This window comes from Borostomias antarcticus (assembly GCF_949987555.1).
Source record: "Borostomias antarcticus genome assembly, contig: scaffold_92, whole genome shotgun sequence".
NCBI classification, from domain to species: domain Eukaryota; kingdom Metazoa; phylum Chordata; class Actinopteri; order Stomiiformes; family Stomiidae; genus Borostomias; species Borostomias antarcticus.
In genome coordinates, this window is record NW_028176159.1 from 573514 (window position 1) to 582183 (window position 8670).

Genomic DNA, 8670 nt, shown 5'->3' on the forward strand with positions numbered 1-8670 from the left:
AGGAAATAAAGATGCCAAGTGACTTTCAGGAAGTAGTGGAGCTGGTGCACAGAGCCTATTGGCTATATGCGGTCTCACGATACTATGTTTATGACTGCTTCTAGAGTTCGGACTGAGGTTGGAAAGAAGGCCTTTATGTTTTCTACACCATTTGCATGGAATAGCCTGTCCTAACTTAAACTCCAGGATCTAGTTACTAAATGAAATTAAAAGCATGGTGAAATCTATAGAAAGACTATTGATACTTAATTCATTGTTAAATAAATAATTAATTGAAATATTTTTTGAAGACTTCAGTCTTAGTTTTACCACAATTTTCAAAGCCCAACTGTTATGTACACAAGCCAAGGCTGAATTAATTCAGTGATAAGCTCAGTGTCTTGGCACTAACTGTAACTTCTGTTCCAGCTGCTAATATTGGGGAAGAATTGCTGCACACTCTCTACCGGGATGAAGTCAACAAACTTTTTCCCGGTCCTGAAAATTTCCTGAGGCGCCGGGCTGTATGGCTGCTGGTGACTCCAAATGAAAAGGTCAGTTCTGTGTCTATTGTACAACACAACCACATCCCTGTTTTACTGTAAGAATTACCATGCCACCTCAGCCAGGGTTTTGAAGTGAATACTCGAGTTGTACATGTTTTAAGACTTATTCAATAATGGACAAAATTATGCATGTTCATTTCATTAAATGCATGTACTACTACCTTATTAAGTGTAAATGTATTTTAGGCGGAGACTGCTCCTGAAATTCAACAATCAACCAGTGGAGCCAGTGGCCTTTCAAAAGAGGATGAGCCCAACATTTGCAAGTTTGTGACCATGTCCAACCCAGATTTCATAGTCTACACAGACAGTGAGCTTGAACAGGTGCGACTCTCCTACTTCGAGCAGAAGCGGCTGGGCAATGACCACAGCGTGGTCTTATCCAAGGAGCTCTTCTGCCGACTGATAAGAAACTCTATGACTAATATGACTTCAATCATAAGAGTCACAGATAACTCCAGATACCCCAGCAAACATGAGGTCAATGCCATGGCGAAGCGATTGGTGGAGTACTACCCAATGATAAAAGTGAACAGTGACTGGTTAAGTAGCTTTTTGTTACAATCACTTGTTTGATGTTGATGGTGAAAACCTGGCTCTCTTCTTGGGTCATCCTTTAACTATTTGACATCTTTTTATTATTTGTACTCGGCCAGGAGAATGTTGCTAAAAGGCTCATGAAGAGACTCTCTAATGTCAAAAGTCCAAGGAAAGCTAAGGTTCCTCCTTCAAAGAAACCACGTCAGGAAGGTAAAATGGATGCAGACTGCGATGGATATTCCAGTTCTTCATCAACCATTATTCTAGAACGGTCATCACCTGCAGTCAGCACCCCAGAGCAATGTCGGTCAGCTGAAGACAGCACTCCAGAGCTACGCCGGTCATTTGCAGTCAGCAGCCTAGATAAATACTGGTTAGCTGCAGCCAGCAGCCCAGAGCAAAGCCGGGATAGCAGGGATGAAACATGTATGTTTGCATTTAATACTCTTTATACATCTATGGGTCTTTGGTACACCAAGTCGCCAACAGTAAGCTGACATGCAACAGCAGGGTCTGTCCAGAGATGTTAGTGTTCCGTTGTTCAATACGCCTTATTTACTTTTTATGTCAACTGCAGTCAGCCCCCCAGAGCAACGCCGGTCAGCTGCAACCAGCACCCCAGAGCAACGCCGGTCAGCTGCAGTCAGCACCCCAGAGCAACGCCGGTCAGCTGCAGTCAGCCCCCCAGAGCAACGCCGGTCAGCTGCAGTCAGCCCCCCAGAGCAACGCCGGTCAGCTGCAGTCAGCCCCCCAGAGCAACGCCGGTCAGCTGCAACCAGCCCCCCAGAGCAACGCCGGTCAGCTGCAGTCAGCCCCCCAGAGCAACGCCGGTCAGCTGCAACCAGCCCCCCAGAGCAACGCCGGTCAGCTGCAGTCAGCCCCCCAGAGCAACGCCGGTCAGCTGCAACCAGCCCCCCAGAGCAACGCCGGTCAGCTGCAGTCAGCCCCCCAGAGCAACGCCGGTCAGCTGCAGTCAGCACCCCAGAGCAACGCCGGGATAGCAGTGCTGACACATGTATGTATTGCATTTAATACTTACGCATATGCATCTATTGTTTAATAGAGAACACTTTTGAATAAAATAAACACAGGCAACCAATAAGCTGTCATGCAACCGCTTAAGTGTTTGTCCAGAGATCTTAGTGTTCCATTGTTCAATATGCCTTCTTTATTTTTTGTCATCTGCAGTCAGCAGCCCAGAGCAACGCCAGGATAGCAGTGATGAAGCATGTATGTTTTCATTTAATACTCTTTATGCATCTATTATTTGGTAGAGAGAACTTTTGAAGAAAACAATCATGCAGCAGTTTTGGTGCCTGTCCAGGGATGGGATTTTTCCAGCTCTTCTGACCTGATTGGCTAGACTTCACTGCTATGTTATGTTACTGCTGTTTTTATTCTTATGTTATATACAAAAAGATATACAAAAAGACGGCATGCACAACATGCCTCTGTTCTGCTCCACCCTCAGTCAGGTTTTGGCTACACATTGGTCACTCTTGAATAGCTTCAGTGTGCCTGTGCATAAATGGGAGACTCTTGACAGGCCATCTCTGTATAGCGCTCCATCCAGACCAGAGCCCGGGGTCCTGATGTCTCGACTTTTACGATACTCCAACGATGCGATGTTGAATATACCTCTCTGATCTAACGAGTCTGACTAGCTGTCGCCACCTCTCAGGTGGGCTTTGACTATGATGGAGAGCTGGAGAGATGTTCTGCTAGATTCTCCCGTCTGCACAGGAACTGAAGCTATTTTGCAGTGGCCAATTAAGTAGCCTACCTTACTGATCGATTAGAAGAAAGGGGCTGTACGTGGAAGTGGAGGGTCCTGTGTTGATGTCATCATCAGATCTAAGAGAAATCAGATAAGAAATGAAAACACAGCAGTGAAGTGAAAGTCTATCAACTACAGAGAGCTGTCACTGATAACGTAGGTCTAGGCTAGTAAAATATAAACTATTTTTAAAAACTCACGCATGTACACGCACATGCACTATTATTAAATATACTCACATGTCCTTGCATGCTCTCACATGCCAAACTGTCTGGGAGCAAGTTAAAACAGTTTGTCCTGCACCTGGCCAGTTTTATGTGCATGCTCTTTGTATTTTATTGACTGCCATGTATTGTGCCTTTTCTGTCAAACCAGTGGAGGATGTCCTAGCAGTATTCAAAGCCCTGCCACTGCTCTTCCCATCACTCTTGCCCACGAAGAAACGGCACACAAGCAGTGATGCTCTTTTCCATGTCCTTACGGTGAGACTTGCAGTATGTTGCAATTAATCATACTATTGTTTTGTTATATTTTGTGAAGCTTTTTGTCATTGGCTAGTTTTTTTTTATCTTGAGTCATTTAATTATGATTGGTAGTTTTACTAATCTTCTACATTGACTTTTGTCCTCTAGTCTTCAGATGACCCCAATGGTTTCATCAAGCAACAACCTCAACTGATGTGTCCACTTGTGCTTGTTGGTGAAGAGAATTGCATGATCACCATTGGGAGCATGCCAATCGCCACCTTTGAAAGGGAGAAGTTAAATGAGGGACTGGTATACCTGATGGCGTATTACTATGCCTTCCACCTGAACTACCCGAAGTGTGTCGCGACATTGCTCTCAGTGCTACAAACGGAGATCCTGCAGGATTCCATCCATGATGCCGATACCACCATTTCCTACAAGAGGGCCATGGCTGACTGGAAGGCTTTCACAGAGTGACTGAAGTGAGAGTGTGGGGGCTAAGAAGTGCTGGGAGGAGGGGGGGGGGGGTAGGGTTATAGGGTTAGGGGGAGTAATAATAATAACTAGAAAGTACATTTCCTGGAGAAAATGTGAGGTGGGCTAGCTGCTGCAGCTGTATGTAACAGCTACTGCTAGAAATACTACGGACCAGGCAATCTCCATGCACCCACCGGCGAAGACCGTGCGTCTCTAGCCCACTCAGGGGCTGAGTTGTGGGGTCTGTGGCGTGGACAGTGGCATGGTGGTGAGACTCCGCCCCCTCAGGTCAGATCTGGTCGAGGACAGTGTACCCCTCTCCGGGCCACATACCCGCCCGCACCGGTGAAGACCATGTGTCTCTAGCCCAATCAGGGGCTGAGTTGTGAGGCCCGTGGCGTGGTGGTGAGACTCCGCCCCCTCAGGTCAGAGCTGGTCGAGGACAGTGTACCCCTCTCCGGGCCACCTATCCGCCCGCACCGGTGAAGACCATGTGTCTCTAGCCCACTCAGGGGCTGAGTTGTGGGGCCGTGGCGTGGATAGTGGCGTGGGGGTGAGACTCCGCCCCCTCAGGTCAGAGCCAGTCAGGGACAGTGTAGCCCTCTCCGGGCCACCTACCTGACTCAACCGGTGCAGACCGTGTGTCTCTAGCCCACTCAGGGGCTGAGTTGTGGGGCCCGTGGCGTGGATAGTGGCGTGCTGGTTAGGCCCCGCCCCCTTGGGTCACAGCTAGTCGGGGACAGTACAGTGACCTCTGGGCAATTTCAATGCATCCACCAATGAAGACTGTGTCTCTAGCCCACTCAGGGGTTGAGTTGTGGGGCCTGTGGCGTGGATAGTGGCGTGGTGGTGAGACTCCACCCCCTCAGGTCAGAGCCAGTCAGGGACAGTGTACCCCTCTCCGGGCCACCTACCTGACTCCACCATGAAGACCTCCGGGCAGTCTCCTTGCACCCACTGGTGAAGACTGTGTGTCTCTAGCTCAATCAGGGGCTGAGTTGTGGGGACTGTGGCGTGGTGGCGAGACCACCACGCCACCACGAAGAGAAAGAAAGAAAGAAAGAAAGAAAGAAAGAAAGAAAGAAAGAAAGAAAGAAAGAGAGAAAGAAACAAGGAAGGATGGAAGGAAGGATGGAAGGAAGGAAGGATGGAAGGAAGGATGGAGGGAAGGAAGGATGGAAGGAAGGAAGGAAGGATGGAAGGAAGGATGGAAGGAAGGAAGCAAGGATGGAAGGAAGGATGGAAGGATGGAAGGATGGATGGAAGGAAGGATGGAAGGATGGAAGGAAGGAAGGATGCAAGGAAGGAAGGAAGGAGGGAAGGAAGGATGGATGGATGAAAGAAAGAAACAAAGTAAGAAAGATGGATGGATGGATGAAAGAAAGAAAGAAAGAAAGAAAGATGGATGGATGGATGAAAGAAAGAAGGATGGATGGAAGAAAGAAAGAAAGAAAGAAAGAAAGAAAGAAAGAAAGAAGGATGGATGGATGGAAGAAAGAAAGAAAGAAAGAAAGAAAGAAAGATGGATGGATGGATGGATGGATGGATGGATGAAAGAAAGAAAGAAAGAAAGAAAGAAAGAAAAAGAATTCATAATTAGAATTACCGCCCCGCTAGAGGCTCCTCAGGCCTCCTCTGTGTCCCCTGACACCCGACTGCAGATCCCTGCCCTTGTCCAGGGGACAGCCCTCAGGGAGGCCAGAGAACCGCAGCCGATGAACTCAACCAGGCGTCGTGAGAAACAGACCCCGCTCCGGCGTCGCCTGGCACAAGGCAGAGACTGTGCATCCATCCCCTCTGTGCCCCTCGTTAACCAGCTGAGGGCCCCTGCACCTGTCCAGAGGAGACCCCTCCCGGAGGACCCCGATGAGCTGTTCCCTGCTGCTATACAATTTCCACATTCTATATCTTTACTGACTACTATGGAGAATGTACGTAAATTGCGATATTGGGATTTTTTTTCATCTAAAACTACATACACAATATAAAAGTTGCCTAATTGGTGCTCAAGTCACAAAATGGTTTAATTCCTCTTAGCAGGCTTATGAGAGGAAGAGTGAAGGTGAGAACTGCTCTCTCTCCCGATCCCTCCCATCCTGCTCCTGTGAGGCGCCTATCCCAGAGGGTGACTACTGTCCGGCCTCACTGCCTGGCCTGTCTACCGCCCCGCTAGAGGCTCCTCAGGCCTCCTCTGTGTCCCCTGACACCCAACTGCAGATCCCTGCCCTTGTCCAGGGGAGAGCCCTCAGGGAGGCCAGAGAACCGCAGCCGATGAACTCAACCAGGCGTCGTGAGAAACAGACCCCGCTCCGGCGTCGCCTGGCACAAGGCAGAGACTGTGCATCCATCCCCTCTGTGCCCCTCGTTAACCAGCTGAGGGCCCCTGCACCTGTAGAACCGCAGCCGATGAACTCAACCAGGCGTCGTGAGAAACAGACCCCGCTCCGGCGTCGCCTGGCACAAGGCAGAGACTGTGCATCCATCCCCTCTGTGCCCCTCGTTAACCAGCTGAGGGCCCCTGCACCTGTAGAACCGCAGCCGATGAACTCAACCAGGCGTCGTGAGAAACAGACCCCGCTCCGGCGTCGCCTGGCACAAGGCAGAGACTGTGCATCCATCCCCTCTGTGCCCCTCGTTAACCAGCTGAGGGCCCCTGCACCTGTCCAGAGGAGACCCCTCCCGGAGGACCCCGATGAGCTGTTCCCTGTGGTCAGGGAACGCCGGCTCAAAAGGACCCTGCTCCGTCGTCACCTGATTGTGACCAGAATGGGAGGAGGCGATGGTCGGGGCTTCTTTGACCAAGAGACAATACCAGTAGATGAGGTATGGGGTCCTGTAGAGGCAAGCTATAGAGCACTTTACATTCCAAATCCCCTGTGAACGAATCCTCTGTGATGTGCTGACCTGACCTCTCTCTGTCCAATTCCCCTGATAGGCTCAGCAGAAAAGGAGGCGGGAGGCCAGGTTGAGGCAGATCCTGATTTGCAACAGTGAGGTCCTGGAGGAGGACAGGACCCTCCAGAGCTCTGCTGCTCTGCCTGGCTCCAGCTGTCACCCCAACGGAGCGTTGCCTCCTGCCCCAGAGACAAGCCTCTCTGCTGGGCCCGTTGACCAGGACCGGCCCCGTGTGATCCACGGCCAGCGGATGCCCTCTGGTAAACGTGGCGCAGAGAGTCACTGTGAGGAGCCTACCAGCAAGAGGGCACGGCACTGTATATCTTTACTGACTACTATGGAGAATGTACGTAAATTGCGATATTGGGATTTTTTTTCATCTAAAACTACATACACAATATAAAAGTTGCCTAATTGGTGCTCAAGTCACAAAATGGTTTCATTCCTCTTAGCAGGCTTGTGAGAGGAAGAGTGAAGGTGAGAACTGCTCTCTCTCCCGATCCCTCCCATCCTGCTCCTGTGAGGCGCCTATCCCAGAGGGTGACTACTGTCCGGCCTCACCGCCTGGCCTGTCTACCGCCCCGCTAGAGGCTCCTCAGGCCTCCTCTGTGTCCCCTGACACCCAACTGCAGATCCCTGCCCTTGTCCAGGGGAGAGCCCTCAGGGAGGCCAGAGAACCGCAGCGTCCGTGCCGCCGTCCGGGCAGAGGGTAGGGTGGGGGTGGGGCAGGAGGGCGAGGCGCTGTGACCCCAGCGTCCGTGCCGCCGTCCGGGCAGAGGGAAGGGTGGGGGTGGGGCAGGAGGGCGAGGCGCTGTGACCCCCAGCGTCCGTGCCGCCGTCCGGGCAGAGGGTAGGGTGGGGGTGGGGCAGGAGGGCGAGGCGCTGTGACCCCAGCGTCCGTGCCGCCGTCCGGGAGAAGGGTAGGGTGGGGGTGGGGCAGGAGGGCGAGGCGCTGTGACCCCAGCGTCCGTGCCGCCGTCCGGGAGAAGGGTAGGGTGGGGGTGGGGCAGGAGGGCGAGGCGCTGTAACCCCAGCGTCCTTACTCCTCCTGGTCCCTAACCAGGGCAACCACTTCTGTACCCTCCACCTCTGCACAGATGCGGAAGGGGAAAGCTGGCATTTCCTTCCCAGCTCCCCCCTCCCACACCTGGCGCCGGACACTCAATATGTCCTCTGCATAGTCCTCTACTAGGAGGCGCAGGGTGTCCCCCTCCTCCAGAAGCCCCACGACCTTCAGTGAGGTCCTCACTGGCTCCTCCGGGGTTGAAATCTCCTATAGGAGGGCAATCAAACATAACTTTCAGCATACACATTCTTATAAATAAACTGTTAAATCACCCCCCCCCCCCTCCATATTTCTTTTATGTGGCATTTTTAAGATCAAAATGATCATTACCATTGAGTAATATATGCAAATATATTGAGTGCAAATACAGTTTGTCTTATATTCAGTGACATACATTTAACAAAAATAAGCAGAGAAAAATTGTCACACTCTGCAAAAAGACCATAGGCACTGACTTAAATTATCTTAACCATGTTTATCAAATCAGAGCAAATCGGAGAGCACAAGCTTTTCTAGCGGACCCTCAACACCCTCTAAATACAGAGTTCTAACTTCAGAGGTCTTGAAAAGCACTATTTAAATGCAAGTAATTATTATTTTGTAACAAATTTACCTCAATTGATGTGTCCCTGGTGGACTGAAGCCCATAGCCATAGGGCCCATCAGTCCCTTGGACATGCGTGATGTGGACCATCCTTTGGAAGGGCACATCGAGGAGTGTGGCCTCCCGCCACAACGAGAGGACCACCCTCTGGTCTCCCTGAAAATGGTATAATAAAAGAATTCAGCGCACCACAGTAAGCTCAAGATTTTAGACCCCTAATCCAATTTACCAATGATGTTGTTGACTCACTACACTACATTACAATCACAACAGAATTCATTTTGGGTTATTCACACTGC